The 17,387-nt window shown below is 41.3% G+C and overlaps 1 long non-coding RNA gene across 6 annotated transcripts in view; it reads right to left on the bottom strand.

Moving 5' to 3' along the window:
* LOC138763256 (uncharacterized) overlaps nt 1-17,387 on the bottom strand; it is a 147,596-nt gene that overhangs the window by 35,747 nt on the left and 94,462 nt on the right. For 2 of the 6 annotated variants that reach the window (XR_011357451.1, XR_011357450.1), the window contains exons 3-6: nt 17,014-17,069; nt 16,470-16,539; nt 4,097-4,227; nt 3,420-3,718 (exon numbers count right to left, since the gene is read on the bottom strand). This is a non-coding gene — a long non-coding RNA (uncharacterized lncRNA). Of the gene's footprint in view, nt 1-3,419; nt 3,719-4,096; nt 4,228-16,469; nt 16,540-17,013; nt 17,070-17,387 lie in introns of those variants that run through there. The other 4 variants (XR_011357449.1, XR_011357448.1, XR_011357452.1 and 1 more) reach the window with 2 other exon arrangements.

The following is a 17,387-nucleotide window of genomic DNA, read 5'->3' as shown; positions in this document are numbered from 1 at the left end:
CTAACTTTGTGTGGATGCACAGGAGATGGGTGAGTTTTTAAATGAAGGGCAGCATGGCCTACTGTGGCGGTTAGCACAACACTATTACAGTGCCAGTTACCCAAGTTCAAATCTGGTGCTGTCTTGTTTGTACATTCTCCTCATATTGGCATGGGTTTCCTCTGGGTGCTCCAGCTTCTTAAATAGCTGCTGGAATTCTGTATCATTAAACACAAGATTGAGCCCACTGTGATAACTGAGAAATGTAAATTGAAGTGATTCAATAAATTCTGGACTTCAAAAAACAGTTTAAGTAACAATAGCCAACGAGCCTATGACTTGCGGTTAAAAACCCATTGATTTAATAATGTCATTCAGAGGAGAAAATTCAAATTTTCAAATCTGATGTAGTCTATGTATGATTTCAGGTCCACCATAGAACATAGGACAGTATAGAACAGGCCCTCCATTACACATGTTTCAAAAGATCATGGAAGCCATGGAATTGAAGCAAACAAATTGTGATGTGTTAGACCATGTACAAAGTAGCAGGCAGGAGTGTTGGCCCCCTTGGAGTACATTAAGGTGGTAACATTCCCAAACTTGTGGGAAGTGTTAGGTCTGCTTTGTTCATGAATGAGTGAGACAAACACCAGGCTGAGTCGAAATCAGGGTTCTTTGTTCTTTATTACCGGATTGTAACACTTGCGACTAAACATGTTAGTCGGAGAATGCATTCTGCCGTTATCAGCAAAATGGTGATTTTTTATACCCTTGGATATGTGCTTAGAACATCATCATATCATTACTTGTCCAATGACTAAAACTGTTGCTATCCTTTCCCTGCTAGCTTCCTGCCTCTCAATCCATCAATGTCTCTCTTATCTTGTAAGTACAAGGATGCATTCACATCTTGTTACAGCCCTGTAAATTCCCATCTCATGATGTTTTACCTAACAGGAGTACAAGGACACCTCCCCTTCTTGTTACTGCCCTGTACAGGGTAACTCCCTACACATTCCCATCTCATGATGTTTTACCTTACAGAAGCTAGGGGAAAAATATTGCAGAGACCCTTGCATGATATTTGGCTTTAGTGAAGTGACAGAAGACAGGAGGTTGGCCACTGATCTGACATTATTTAATAAAGGCCACAAGGACAAGACAGGAAACCACAGGCCATTGAGTGTGACATTAGAAGTGGTACTGAGGGACACGATCTATCTGTATTTAGTTAGGCAGGGACTGATTGGAGGTAACCAGATTGGTTTAGTGCATGGGAGATTGTGTCCCTCAAATTTTGAAGAAGCATCCATGAGGGCAGTATAGTGGATGTTTTATATTTGTCTTTGGCGAGGACTTGCATGCTAGGTTCATATGCATAGTTCATTCATTTGGGGTCCAAAGTCAACTAGCTATTTGGATACAAAACTGCCTTGTTGGTAGGAGGGTTTTTACTCAAATTGGGGACATTTGCCAGTGATGAGCTACCTTAGGATCCTTAGTGGGTCCACTGTTCATTCTCATGCATTTAAAAAAATTAGATGCCAATAGAGTTAACACAGTTAGGAAATTTGCAGTTGACAACAAAATTGGCCATGTAATGGACAGAGAAGAAGGCTTTTGAAGTTTACAACAGAATCTAGATCAACTGGGAAGGTGGTCCAAAAAATGGAAAAATGAATTTAACTCTGACAAATGTGAAATTCTCAAACCAGACAAAGATTTACATGGTAAATGTCAGGGCCCTGGAGAGTGTTGTAGGGGAGAGAGACCTACAGTATTCCATGAAAGTGATGACTTGGGTGGACAGGGTGGTGAAGAAGGTATTTGGCAAATTCACCAGACCATTAGGTGAGATAGTTACTACAGAGCTAGGACCTCATGAATTAGCATTGTGTCCAGTTCCAATTACCTAGCTATAGGAAAGATATCAATAAAGTTGTATATAATTTATTTGGATTTGAGGCTAAATTTGCAGGTGATACCAAAATAGGCGGTAGGATGGGTGGTGCTGAGGATGCAGAGAGACTGAAGAGAGACCTGGATAGATTAGAAGAATGGGTAAAGAGGTGAGAGAAGAAATAGATAGGCAGACTATTATTTAGATGGGGAAAAAATTCAAAATTTGGAGGTGCAAAGGGATGAGAGTCCTCATGCAGGATGCACTAAAGCAGTGGTTCTCAGCCTTTTTCTTTCCACTCACATACCACTTTAAGAAATCCTTTACTAACCACAAAACACCTATTGCATCCTATGCATGAGTGAGACCTCACTCGAAGCACTGTGCAAAGTTTTGGGTGCCTTCTTTGAGAAAAGACATGCTGGCATTGAATAGGATTCAGAGAAGATTTACTAGATATGATACCATGAATGAAAGAGTTAGCATATGAAGAACATTTGTCGACTCTTGGGCTGTCCTCATTGGAATAGAGAAGGGAGACCTCATAGAGGCATTTTGAAATCTGAAAGGCCTGGACAGGGTAGATGTGACAAGAATATTTCCCATGGTTGGGGAATCTCAGACAAGAGAGCATAACTTAATGATAAAATGGTGTCAATTTAAAACAGAGATGCAGAAAAAAATTCTTAAGTCAGAGGGTCGTGAGTCTTTGTAACTTGTTGCTGCAGATAGCTGTGGAACCGAGGTTGTTGGGTGTATTTAAGCAGAGATGGACAGGTATTTGATTATTCAGGGCTTCAAGGGTTACAGGGAGAAAGACGGGGTGGATCTGCTCATGATGCTCATGATTAGAATGGTGGAGCAGATTTGATGGACCAATGGGCCTCCTCTGCTCCTATACCTTGTGACTCTTGTGAAAGTTGGACGGGGTGCTGAGGAGATTCATTAGGATGTTGCTGGATCAGGAGGACTTGAACTATAGTGAGTGAGAGGATGGATAGGCTGAGACTTTATTCTTGGTTGGTAACCTTATCAAGGTTTATAAGATCATAGGAGGGCATAGATAAAGTGTATGCTTACACTCTATTTCTCAGGATAGATGATTCTGGAACTAAAGGAAATAGGTTGAAGGTGAGAGGATTTAAGAGGGACATGAGGGACAACATTTTCATTCACAGTGTAGTCAGTATCTGGAAAAATTTGCAGAGAAAGCTAGAGAAGCAGGTCCAATAACAATGTTCAAAAGGCATTTTACCATATATGTGGCTGGGCAGGGCTTAGAAAGATGTGGAACTAATGCAGGCAAACAGGACAAGCTCAGAATGCCAACTTGGACCTCATGGATGAGTTAAGATGATGGAGCTGTTCCATATCATTTGATTCTATGATGCTGTATTAATTTTGAGAACATTTAAATTAATTATTAACTTAGCAATGAGAATGTAAAAGGGTAACATATATGAAGGTGCATTTATTTGGGATAAACAGAAAACATGTTGCATGCTATTAACTAAAAAATAATTTTATTGACATGCATAAACATTGAGACTGCAGCATCTACTCAAGTGTAGAGCTTTAACGATTATTTACTTTTGTCCCCATGTCTAAAAGAGAAAAATTGCTCAGTGTGCTTTTATTTTTCCACGTAACTGAAGCAATGAACAGAATGAAAGAGACACATGATGCAAATAGTCTTTCGTTGATTTATTGGCAGCTTACTTGCACCCTTTGTAAATGAAACTCCCCTTTTCATTTCACCGAATAACATCTTCAGTGCAATTCAGTCCATTTCTCTGCCAGAAGTTGCTAATAGCAGAGCTGCATGCAATTGATAAGCTGTAGTCAAAGCAAGCAGACATTTTCAGTTTATGAAGGCCCACCATTGAGTGGGTTTGTTTACTGTAATTGTTATTTTCTTTTTCCCTTGCCTGACTGACAAGTTAATGCTTTGTTTTCTGAATCATTGTTAAGCTATAACAATTTTATGCAAAACAGGAAAACATTCACAATAATTTGAAATGATTACCCATGAGTGGAGAAAGATACAAAATGATCAGAAATTAATTATTTAAAATGATCCAAATCCTAAACATTATAGATCAAAGAAATTCAGAAAAATATTAATAAAAATCTGTAGTGATAGGGGATTCAATAATTAGGGAAGCAGATAAGAATTTTTGCAGAAGAGATTGAGAATCCCGGATTTTATGTTACCTCCAAGGTGCCAGGATCCAGGGTATCTCAGATCGAGTTCACACCATTCTCATTCAGGAGGGTGAGCAGCCAGATGTCGAGGTCCATGCAGGGCAGGGACCAATGACCTGGATAGGAAGGGTGATGAGGTCCTGCAAAGAGATTTCAGTGAGTTAGGTGTTAAGCTGAAGAATAGGAACTCCAGGGTTGTGATCTCAGGATTGCTACCCATGCCATGTGCTAGTGAGGTTAGAAAGAAGAGGGTAATGCAACTTAACATAGGGCTAAAGAGATGGTGCAGGACCATTAGGCTCTATTCAAGGGAAGGTGGGATCTGTATCCATGTGATGTTTGCATCTGAACTGGAGGGTATAGACAACACTTTCCTTATTCTGATATATCCTAATTTCTGAGTATTATCTTCCAAAGCGTGAGCTGCAATCTCCAAAATTTAGATCTCTTTAATCCAACAAATCAAATGGTGGCTGTTATTTTATGTAGTTGTAATTCATTGGTAGAACAGATAAACATTTTGCATAGCTTTGCATTAAGGCTTTCATAACGATGAATAATAAAGTATTTATTGTATGATAGAGATAAAAAAACTTTAAAGAGATACAAAAGCTTTTAAAGAGATACACAAATCCAAAGAAAAACTTTTCGTGCTCACGCTTCCTTCACATCTTGTGGAATAAAAGAGCAAGCTGTTAACTTGGGTGGATATTTTGACATATTATATCATAGTCACTATGGTAACACTACAAACAATAATTCTCTTAAAGAGATGGGCATAAAATTAGCTAAAAATCAAAAACACAAGGTTTTAACCTTTACAGAAGAAAGCTAATATCCTGATAGGAAGGTTTGCTTGTGCTACTCCAGGGGTTTAAACTACATTTGCAGGGGAACTACAAATTCCTGGGTGTCAACATCTCTGAGGATCTGTCATGAAGCCTCCATGTTGATGCAATCATAAAGAAGGTGTTTGAAGCAGTTTGGTGTGTCACCGAAGATTCTCGTAAACTTCTACAGGTGTACCATGGAGAGCATTCTGGCTGGTTGCATTATTGCCTGGTATGAAGGCACCAACTCTCAGGACAAGGATAAAATCCAGAGGGATGTTGATTTGGCCTGTGACATCACAGGCACCATAGGACATGTATGAGATAGTGTCTTAAAAAAGCAGCCTCTGTCTTCAAAGACCCCCACCAGCTAGCATCAGGAAAAAGGTACAGGAGCCTAAAGATGAGCATTCAACAGCACAAGGACAGTTTCTTCCTCACTGTCATCAGATTCCTGAATAATCAATGAACCAAACATACCGCCTTACTTTTCATGTATTTTTATTGTAGTAATGAAAGATGATTATAAAATGAATGTTTGCACTAAGATGCTTCTGCCAAACTCCGAATTGCATGACTTGTTCATGACAAAAAATTCTGGTTCAGATTCTGGATGGGAACCAGATTGTCAGAGCAGATAGTGGAGTGGAGGAGAAAAAAGATGATGTTAAGACTGCAAATAGAGACAGAAATCAAAGGTAAAGGTTCCATTATTGCAAGTGGTGGAAATAATGTTCACAGGTGCATGTATTTCAATGCAAGGAGTATTGTATAAAAGGCAGATGAGCTTAGAGCATGGAATGGCATGTGGAATTACGACATAGTGGCCATTATTGAAACTTGGTTACAGGAGGGGAAGGATTGGCAGCTCAATGATCCAGGGTTCTGCTGTTTCAGTAACAACAGAGTGAGAGGGATAAAAGGGGTAGGAGTAGCATTGCTCATCAGGTAAAATATCACAGCTATGCTCAGACAGGTCAGACTAGAGAGCTTGTCTACTGAGGCTAAATGGGAGGAGCTGAGGAATGGAAATGTATGATCACATTAATGGGGTTGTATTATAGATCTCCAAATAATCAGAAAATAATCAATAATTGGAGGAACAAATCTGCAGGGAAATAGCGAACAGACGTTATAGTAGGTGATTTTAACTTTCCACATATTGACTGGGACTCCAACACTGTAAAAAGGGCTGGATGGCTTAGAGTTTGTCAGATGTGTTCAGGAAAGTTTTCCAAATTAATATATTGAGGTACCATCTTCAGAAAACGCAATACTGGATCTCCTATTAGCGAACAAGGCAGAACAGGTGACAGAAGTGGGGGACACTTTGGTCCAGTGATCATATTGTCATTAGTTTCAAGATAATTATGGATAAGGATAGATCTGGTCCTTGGGTTATTGAAGAAAGGCCAACTTTGAGGAAATTATAAGGGATCTAAAAAGTATGGACTGAGATGGGATGATTTCTGGCAAGGATGTCCTCAGTGGGTCAGAGTCGTTAAAAGATGACATTTTGAGAGTACAGTGTTTGTATGTTCTTGAAAGGATTAAAGGCAAAGTTAACAGACATAAGGAACCTTGTTTTTCAAGGGAAATTGTGGATCTAGTTAAGAAGAAGGGAGGTGTATAGCAACAAGAAGCAAATGAGATACTCTGGGAGTATAAAAATGCAGGAAAAAACTGAACAGAAAAATTGGGGGAGGTTAAAAGAAGACGTGGTTACTTATGGAATCTATTCAAATTGAAGTGGAGGTGGTGCCTGCTGTTTTAAAGTGAATACAGGTGGATAAATTGGCTGGGCCTGACAAGATATTCCCTCAGACCTTGAGGGAGGTTAGTCTAGAAATTGCAGGGGTCCTGGCAGAAATATTTAAAATGTCCTTAGCCACAGATGGGTTGCCAGAGGATTGAGGTGCAGCTCAAATTTTTCCATTGTTTAAAAAAGGCTCCAAAAATAACCAAAGAAATTATCAGACAATGAGCCTAATGTCAGTAGAAGGTAAGTTATTGGCGGTATTCTCAGAGATCAGATGTTTGGATAGTCAGGAACTGATTATGGATAGTCAACATGGCTTTGTGCATTGTTGGTCGTGTTTAACAAATGTTCTTATTTTTTGAGGAGGTTACTAGGAAGGTTGATGAAGGAATGGCTGTGGATGTTGTCTACATGGACTTTGTTAAGGCTATTAACAAGGTCCTAGATGGGAGATTAGTCAGGAAAGTTCAGTCACTCTGTATTCATGGTGAGATAGTAAACTGGATTTGATGTTGGCTTTCTGGGAGAAGGAAGAGAGTGGTAGTGGATGATTTCCTTTCTGACTGGAAGTCTGTGACTCATGTTGTGCCTCAAGGATTGCCACTGTGGCCATTGTTGTTAGTCATTTATGATCAATGATCTAGATCAGGGGTGGGAAACTTTTACTTATCTGGCCTGCAACCCAATGCGTTTTCCCAATCACCCTCAGCCGCTCCAACATACACTGTTCGCCGCACTAAACCGTCAGCCTTTGTCATCGGTGGTCCTGGAGACTGTGCTCATGGATTAAACATCCCTCAGCAAAAAAAAAACATACTTTGTGCCTTTTTGAATGCAGCCTATTTTTTGGGGGTCATGAACCAGGCAGCTAAATGACTGCGTTCATATGAATAATTGACAAATTGTGTGTATTGACTAAAGCAACTGAAAAATCTGAAAAATATCACACAATAAAAGTTTAAACCAACCAGACGTCTCTCAGACCTCATCTGTGTTTGAGTCTCCTATTTCCATTGTCTGTCACTGGAGAAGCAGAAGGCACAACATAACCTTACATTCTTCCTAGTTTTTTTCCCACTTTCCTTTTACTTTCATTAACCTACTATCTTTGTCTTGGCTTCGCGGATGAAGATTTATGGAGGTGTATGTCCACGTCTGCGGCAGGCTCGTTGGTGACTGATAAGTCTGATGCAGGACAGGCAGGCACGGTTGCAGCGGTTGCAAGGGAAAATTGGTTGGTTGGGGTTGGGTGTTGGGTTTTTCCTCCTTTGTCTTTTGTCAGTGAGATGGGCTCTGCGGTCTTCTTCAAAGAAGGTTGCTGCCCGCCGAACTGTGAGGCGCCAAGATGCACAGTTGGAGGTGAGATCAGCCCACTGGCAGTGGTCAATGTGCCAGGCACCAAGAGATTTCTTTAAGCAGTCCTTGTACCTCGTCTTTGGTGCACCTCTGTCTCGGTGGCCAGTGGAGAGCTCGCCATATAACACGATCTTGGGAAAGCGATGGTCCTCCATTCTGGAGATGTGACGCACCCAGCGCAGTTGGGTCTTCAACAGCATAGATTCAATGCTTGCGGACTCTGCCAGCTTGAGTACTTCGATGTTGGTGATGAAGTCATTCCAATGAATGTTGAGGATGGAGTGGAGACAGCGCTGATGGAAGCGTTCTAGGAGCCGTAGGTGATGCCGGTAGAGGACCCATGATTCAGAGCCGAACAGGAGCGTGGGTATGACAATGGCTCTGTGCACGCTGATCTGTGTGTGTTTCTTCAGGTGGTTGTTTTTCCAGACTCTTTTGTGTAGTCTTCCAAAGGTGCTATTTGCCTTGGCGAGTCTGTTGTCTATCTCTTTGTTGATCCTTGCATCAGATGAAGTGGTGCAGCCAAGGTAGGTAAACTGGTTGACCGTTTTGAGTTCTGTGTGCCCGATGGAGATGTGGGGGGGCTGGTAGTCATGGTGGGGAGCTGGCTGATGGAGGACCTCAGTTTTCTTCAGGCTGACTTCCAGGCCAAACATTTTGGCAGTTTCCTCAAAACAGGACGTCATGCGCTGGAGAGCTGGCTCTGAATGGGCAACTAAAGCGGCATCGTCTGCAAAGAGTAGTTCACGGACGGGTTGCTCTTGTGTCTTGGTGTGAGCTTGCAGGCGCCTCAGATTGAAGAGACTGCCATCCGTGTGGTACCGGATGTAAACATTGTTGAGGTCTTTCATGGCTTGTTTCAGCATCATGCTGAAGAAACCTACTATAAACTATTTCTAAATACTTTCTTATTCTCTTCAGGTGGCTTTCTCATTTAGCCCCACATGCTTTAATTGCCATTGATGTCTACCTGCCAGAAAAGTTTATAAACACTTTAATGCTTCTTATTTAGTTGTGGTTCAGTTCAGAATCAGGAATTAGTGCCATGAACAAGTCAAGAATTTTTTATTTTATTTTTTCGCAGAAGAAGCATAGAGCAAACATACATATTATAACCATCTTATGACATTGCAATATAAAAATAATAATAACAATAACGGTGTATGAAAAGTAAGGCAATGTCTTTTCTTCATTCAGGAATCTGATGGCAGTGGGGAAGAAGCTGTCCTTGTACCGCTAAGTGCTTGTATTTAAGCTCCTGTACTTTTCCCTGATGGTAGCAGAGTGAAGAGGGCATGGCCTGGGCGGTGGGGGTCTTTGAGGATAGACAATGCTTTTTTAAGGCACCGCCTCATGTAGATGTCCTTAATGGAATGAAGTCAGGTCCCTGTGATGTCGCAAGCTGAGTTATCCACCTTCTGCAGTTTATTCTTGTCCTGAGACTTGGCACCTCCATACCAGGCAGTGATGCATCCAGCCAGAATGCTCTCCACCTGTAGAAGTTTACGAGTCTTCGGTGACATATCAAACCGCCTCAGACACCTAACAAAGTATTGTCGCTGGCAAGCCTTCTTTGTAATTGCATTAATGTGGAAGCTCCAGGACAGATCCTCAGAGATGCTGACACCAAGGAATTTGACATTCTTGACCATCTCCACTACTGAGCCCTCGATGAGGACTTGGTCGTGTTCCCCTGACTTCCTCCTGAAGTCCACAATCATCTCCTTAGTTTTGCTGACATTGAACGCAAGGTTGTTGTTAAACCATTCAACTAACTGATCTATCTCCCTGTTGTATGCTTCCTTATTGCCATTTATGATTCTACTGACAACTGTGGTGTTATCAGCAAACTTGTAGATGGCATTGGAATTGTACATGGCCACACAGCCATGGGTGTATAACGAGCAGAGCAGTGGGCTAAGCACACATCCTTGGGGTGTGCCTGTCCTGATGATCAGTGAGGAGGAGACATTGTTTCCAATTCATACTGACTGTGGTCTTCCAATGAGAAAGTCAAGGATCCAGTTGCAGAGTGGAGTGCAGAAGCCTAGAGTTTGTAGCTTCTAGACCAGAACTGAGGATATAATGGTATTAAGGCCAAGCTGTAGTCCATGAAGAACAACCATATGTATGAATCACTGTTTTCTAAGTGATCCAGAGCTGAGTGGAGAGCCAGAGATATTACATCTGCTGTAGAGCGATTGTGATGATGGGTGAATTGCAGCAGGTCCAGACATTTACTTAGGTACGTGTTAATTCTGGCCATGACTAACCTCTCAAACCATTTCATCACAGCAGAAGTTAGTGCTACTAGACAGTAGACATTGAGGCAGCCCACACTACTCTTCTTTGGTACCGGGATGATTGATGCCCTTTTGAAGCAGGTGGGAATCTCTGACTGCCACAATGAGAGGTTGAAAATGTCCATGAACACTCTGGCTAGTTGGTTGGTGCCAGGTATGCCATCAGAGCCTGATGTCTTGCAAGGATTCACCCTCTTGACTGATGTTCTGACATCACCCTCAGCCTTTACATGGATTCTAGTAGGCATTGTCTGGTCCTTCTTCTCAAAATGGGCATAGAAAGTGTTCAGCTCATTGGGTAGTGAAGCCACACGGTCATCTATAGTGTTTGTGCTCACTTTGTAGGCTGTAATGGCCTGCACTCCCTGCCATAGCCGGCGTCTATCTGTCTCTGTCTCTAGTTTCCTCCGGAATTACCAATTTGTTTTAGAGATGTTGAAATCTGGGTTGGAGATCATCAAATTTTTTCTCCAAGGACTGTACATTGGCCAGGAGGATGGTAGGGAATGGAAGCCTTAGGTCCCGGCATCTCAGCTTGACCTGTAGCCCGCACCCCCCTCTATGTTCATGTGGTTGGATCTTCTTTACCTGGCTCGTGGGTCCGCTGCTGGACTTGTTGTTGTACTTGCTGGACTTGTTGTTGTACTTGCTGGAGTTGTTGTTGTACTTTCTGGAGTTGTTGTTGTACTTGCTTGATCTGTTTAAAGGTGCCTCTGCCAATTCTAACAGTTCTGCCGGTTCCAAGTGATTTTAGAACCTCCGTGCTGTTGATAATTTGATTTTATATTTCTTGTTTTTTGTTTGATTTTTAGGAGTTTTGAATGGAAATATTTGATTATTTCCCATCAGAGCTCCTCACAATAAGTCGCCGCTGTAAGATGCATTTTGAAAAAAAAAATAGTTGTAGCTTCTTTGTTTTAAGTCAGGAGACTGTGGGTGCAAGTCCTATTCCATAGACATGAGCATACAAATCGAGGTTGACTCTCCAGTTCTGTATTGTAGGGGTGCAGTACTGTCAGGTGTTCAATCTTACAAACAGATGTTAAATTGAAACTTTTGCAAGTCACCATAAATGATTACAAAGATGAGCAGAAAAGGTATGTTCAATCTGTTTGTACATATTTATTCTTCTGCCAACATTATTAAAGGAAATTAGCTAGCCATTGTCATATTTCTCTCTTTGTGGATATTTATTACATGCAATTGACTGCCATATTTTCTCATTCCAATTTTCCATTCATCTTCCAAGTGCTCACAGAGTCATGTTGACCCTATGCTAAATGATTAAGGGTGTTATTTATTTTTTTCATTTACTTTTCACCTTGTAGTTTTGAATTTTCAGTACATTATTATGAAAAAGAAAGCTTCAATGATATAGTGTGCATTTAACAAATATACAACTATCTTTCCATTTAAAGAACGAAGATCAAATCTTATTGAATGTATTGTCAAATCCAATTTTAAACTCGTCACGAGTTGTCCTTGAGAAGATGATGTTTTTGCTACTCTTAGAACAACTGCAATCTGTAAAACAAATTAAGCAGCCTCTTACCCCCTCTAGATCTAATCATTGCAAAATGCTGACACACCATTGAATCTTAATTTTTCCAATCCCCTTTAACACTCTAACCTTTCTTTTTCTGAACTTGCTGCACTCCGTTCACTGACGACTACAGTGGTGCTGTTGTGGCCTGAGGAACTCACTGCTATCTTACAGAGGCCAAATAATCTGATCTCAGACACCTCATACTTCCCTCCAGGCCATGACTCTCTGATCAGCATTGTACCATTTTCTCATTTCATCAGATGTTCCCTCACCAACCCCATCCAGTTGTGCTCCAAACTCGCACAATGTACTGCAGACTCCATTGTCCTTTAAATGAAAGAAGATATGGATTTGGGAGAAACAATGGTACATCCCTTCTAGTAGATCTAGTGGAAAACACATAAATGATGTTTAATGCACTGAAGATTAGACTCCAGAACATGACTCATGTAAATAGTCTTTGCTTATAATTTATTACTGAATGCTGTTTACATCCGTTAACGCATGGATGGCATTTTCTTCAATCTGAGGCACCTGCAAGCTCACACCAAGACACGAGAAACTTGTCCGTGAACTACTCTTTGCAGACGATGCCACTTTAGTTGCCCATTCAGAGCCAGCTCTTCAGCGCTTGATGTCCTGTTTTGCGGAAACTGCCAAAATGTTTGACCTGGAAGTCAGCCTGAAGAAAACTGAGGTCCTCCATCAGCCAGCTCCCCACCATGACCACCAGCTCCCCCACATCTCCATCGGGCACACAAAACTCAAAACGGTCAACCAGTTTACCTATCTCGGCTGCACCATTTCATCGGATGCAAGGATCGACAACGAGATAGACAACAGACTCGCCAAGGCAAATTGCGCCTTTGGAAGACTACACAAAAAAGTCTGGAAAAACAACCAACTGAAAAACCTCACAAAGATTAGCGTATACAGAGCCGTTGTCATACCCACACTCCTGTTCGGCTCCAAATCATGGGTTCTCTACTGGCATCACCTACGGCTCCTAGAACGCTTCCACCAGCGTTGTCTCCGCTCCATCCTCAACATTCATTGGAGCGACTTCATCCCTAACATCGAAGTACTCAAGATGGCAGAGGCCGACAGCATCGAATCCATGCTGCTGAAGATCCAACTGCGCTGGGTAGGTCACGTCTCCAGAATGGAGGACCATCGCCTTCCCAAGATCGTGTTATATGGCGAGCTCTCCACTGGCCACCATGACAGAGGTTCACCAAAGAAGAGGTACAAGGACTGCCTAAATAAATTTCTTGGTGCCTGCCACATTGACCACCGCCAGTGGGCAGATATCGCCTCAAACCATGCATCTTGGCGCCTCACAGTTCGGCAGGCAGCAACCTCCTTTGAAGAAGACCGCAGAGCCCACCTCACTGACAAAAGACAAAGGAGGAAAAACCCAACACCCAACCCCAACCAACCAATTTTCCCCTGCAACCGCTGCAACCGTGTCTGCCTGTCCCGCATCGGACTTGTCAGCCACAAACGAGCCTGCAGCTGACAAACGAGCCTGCAGCTGACGTGGACATTTACCCCTCCATAAATCTTCAACTGTGAAGCCAAGCCAAAGAAAAGAAAAAAATACTGAATATTTAATGTTCTGTATTTGCATGGTAAGTTTGTTTCCATTTCTTTTGTTTTTATTTCTTTCTTCTTGAGTGCAGTTTACATTTACCAGTAATTAGAAATTCTGCCTGGCCTGCAGGAAAACAATTTTTTTTTTCTGATAGACATGCTCCACAATGCTACATTTTCAGGAAATCTCCATGTTCGTAACCCTTATGTTGGATATCCCTGCTGCAAGGGAACAGCTTATCTTCTGAAGGAAGAGAAGTGAATGTGTCTTCTAATGTTTTGATATTTGGTTAACCTTTCAGTCAATAGACAAAGTGATGTAAAGAGCCAACCTGAGCCAATTTGTACATTCATGGAGAAGGAACCACACTAAAAATTCTACATATGAAAACAACAAATACCTTAAATGTGTTGTAGTCAGAGAATAAAAATCAAAAAGCACCAACCTTAAAAGCAGCAAATAAACGAGATGAGAAACATACTTAACATGGTCAGGACAAATCGTCCTGACAGAGATCTATCAAAATAATGATCAAATTGGATGTGGGTTATTTAATATCAATTAGTCTGATAACTCTTGTCCTTGAATTAGATCCATTCAAGCTGCAGAGCTAGTTCAGTTGACACCACAATGCACCTCTCACCTTGAGAGTATGAGGAAGGAGGAAGGTTTAGATATATAGGAGTTAGAAATTAAACCATGTCAAAAAGGCACTTTATGTGAACCAGTCTGTGAGCCTCATGGCAGTTTTTTGTGAGTTTCCCTCCACTGACAAGAAATTCTATTGTGGTGTGGTTCAGGCCTAAGATAGAGGCATATTCTGTCTAGATAGATGAGGAGTATTGGTTACATTGACTGTCCATTTCCCTGCACAAATGCTGCCTGACCCACAGAGCTCCTCCAGAATTTCGACCTTTTGAGTCCAATGTGTAATAGACTAGGTCTTGCATCTTTTATGTTTACAAGTGTCTTCCTTATGCTACATCTACCATAGCTAATGGATCACGAGACCTAGAAAACTGATGATAAGGGAAAGGGATAATGAGGATTACAGGAATTTTTAGTAGCAATAGGTGAGCCTGGACAGGCATTAGATTGAGTTGTGATTGAGGATGGCAGGTTCTGGGTGCATTTGGTCAAAGATAGTTCGGTTGTAAGAGTGTGTGCCCTATTAGATATCACTGTACATCCCCATTATCTCTATGGAGAGATAGGTCATGGATCAAATCTACAATATTGTGAAATCTGTGCACAAAATACATCAGCGTTCAAATAACCTAATTGATCTAATATGTGAAAAAAGGTTTTGATATAGGAGGCAATTTCCAGGCCCTGTTCTTTGGAGACAAAGGGATGATTTTTATGGACCAAAATAAAGCCATAAATTATTCAGGACAAAGAACCACAAAATAATTAGATTACCCAGTCAGGTACAATTTAAACTAAAAGGACACAAAATGCTGGAGGAAATCAACTGGTCTTTCAGTGTCCATAAAAAGCAAAGATATATTGCTGATGTTTCAGGCCTGAGCCATTTTTCAAGGAATAAGCAGAATGAACTAGAAGCAGGAAATCTCAGAAAATCTCAGAATTCAAACAGTCTGGCTGAGGGAGGAATCCAGACCAACAAAAGGTGTTAATTGAATACGGTGCAGTCGTGGTATAGCCCGATATGCATCTTTCATGGTGGTAGCAGTGGTTGAGTGTGTTGGTTCCACTGGTCTTGCATGTGATGTGTTAGTGGTGGTACGTCAGACACTTCTTCAGGTTGACCTGAATGAAGCCCCCTACAATGATGGGGAAGTCATTAGGATGTGCTGTCTCGTGGCTGTTAATCACAGTGCTCAGTCCCTCTAGTGCCAGCCTGACATTAGCCTCGGGTGGAATGTACACTGTGACCAGGATGATGGCAGTGAATTCCCTCGCCAGATGTTCCAGGTCAAGGGAGCAGGGCTGGGACATGACCATTACATCTGTGCATCATGATGAATTGATGATGAGACATTGCTGCCTCCCCTGGTTTTTCCAGGCGTCGGTGTTCCATCAGCACAATGAAGGGTGTGGCCCTTTGGATTCAGCGCCATGTCCAAAATGCCTATGTTTAGCCATGCTTATGTGCATTACACAGCACTCCCTGATGGCTCTTTGGTGTCAGGTTTAGAGTTCATTAAGTTTGTTCTCCAAGGATTGTACGTTGGCCAGGAATATGGAACCCTCAGGGCCCAGCATCTCAGTTTGACCTGTAGGCCCCCCCACCCCCCCCCACCCCCCCCGCCGCACCCCCGTGTCTACGTGGTTGGCTCTTCTCTACGTAGCTCATGGGTCCTCTACTGGTAGTTCCTATGGTATTTAAATGGTCCATGCGCTGTCCTTTTAAATCACCAATGATGTTTAAATGTACTGAGCGTCTGATGTCTGTGACTCCTGGAAAGTTTAAATGGCCTGACCATTAGCTGTTTAAAACTCCTGCGGTGTACTTGCCTGAGAACTGGCTGTTTAAAGGTCCTGTGGCCTGACAGGCTCTGCCGATTCTGAGGTCTGCCTGCAATCTTTGACATCCATATTATAAGGTGAGTTTGGTCTTATATTTCTGGATTTGTTGACTCTCATTGTGACTCTCTTTCACTGCTGCAGTTATTTCTCATGATATCTCCTGTGATTGCTTTATCAACAGGTCGTAAATTGTCTGCAGTTCGATATGTTGTCTCCTTTTTACAATTTTTAGCAGCTTTAGCTCCTCTTGTTGGTTCTCATTTTCAAAAGCAATGATATGAAATATTAAATGGGACAAGTTTAAGCCTCTTTAGTTAAAGATTAAAGATGATGAAGTGGGAAATGTTTAAAATTGATCAGAGCACCTACTGCATACCTTCGACACCAGGCAGTTGCCAGTCCAGAAGCCGCAATGTTTATTTTAAATCAGATTTCATTATAAAATTAGAAAAGCAGACAAGGGGAGCAAAAATGAATTTTGACGATGAATTAGCTACTTACATTATAGGTTATAAATAGTCTCCGTGTACCTGATGAAGGAAGTTATCTAGGCTTATAGTACACTTGGAAGCTAATAATAAAAGCAGAAGAAATTACTATTTCAATTTAAAAAATCTTACCTTCACATATAATCCCTTTTTTAAACCTCAAATTATATATGTTTTTGAATGCCTCAAATGTTAATATTTGGCCTACAAAGACTGATTTGGGATATTGGGACAATTTTGTCCTGGTAATCACAGCTATTGCCATTTAACAATAATTTTCCAACTTTAAAATTTCACATTATTTGGTCAGATGGCCTGCAGCTTCTTTGCAGTCAGGGAGGGCAGCTGAACCATAAGCTGTTTCATGATCAAACAACAGCTATGAAGGATTTATTCCTATTAATAAGTTTGACTGTGCTGTCTTCAGGTTTTATCTTTTTGGTTCAGCTCTCTTGGTTAAGCATTCAATACTACAGCACATGGAGATTTTAATTCTCTATTTCAACTTGGAATAACCTATCAACCAACTGTCCATGGACCAGTCAGTATTTACTCACCTGCCATTCTTTATGGAAAGAATTCCATGCTTCTATTTCAAAAGATGGAAAATAATCTGTTGATGAATATTAAGAAAAAATAATTACAATCTACTTATGGCAACCTGCACAGATGTAACATTTTAAGCTCAGGAGACTCGTGTCTGAAAACACCAGTCGCAAAGATAGGAAATGTAGCTTTTAGAGATTGTGAAATGCAATTTTAATGGTTTGCCTTTCAAAGAGAAAGTTTGAAGTTGTTTGTTTCACAAGTTCTCTGTGAAATTTTTGTTTCTCATTATCTTAAGTATGAGTATTAAATAAGGGAAGGATGCACACATAAAACAAAGCAAGCAGAGGGATATCATCCTTAGTGTGAACTTTATCTTTTAGTG

This window comes from Narcine bancroftii, chromosome 5, assembly GCF_036971445.1.
Source record: "Narcine bancroftii isolate sNarBan1 chromosome 5, sNarBan1.hap1, whole genome shotgun sequence".
Lineage (NCBI taxonomy): Eukaryota > Metazoa > Chordata > Chondrichthyes > Torpediniformes > Narcinidae > Narcine > Narcine bancroftii.
Note: the sequence above shows the minus strand (reverse complement) of the source record. Positions and strands in the feature narration are given on the sequence as shown.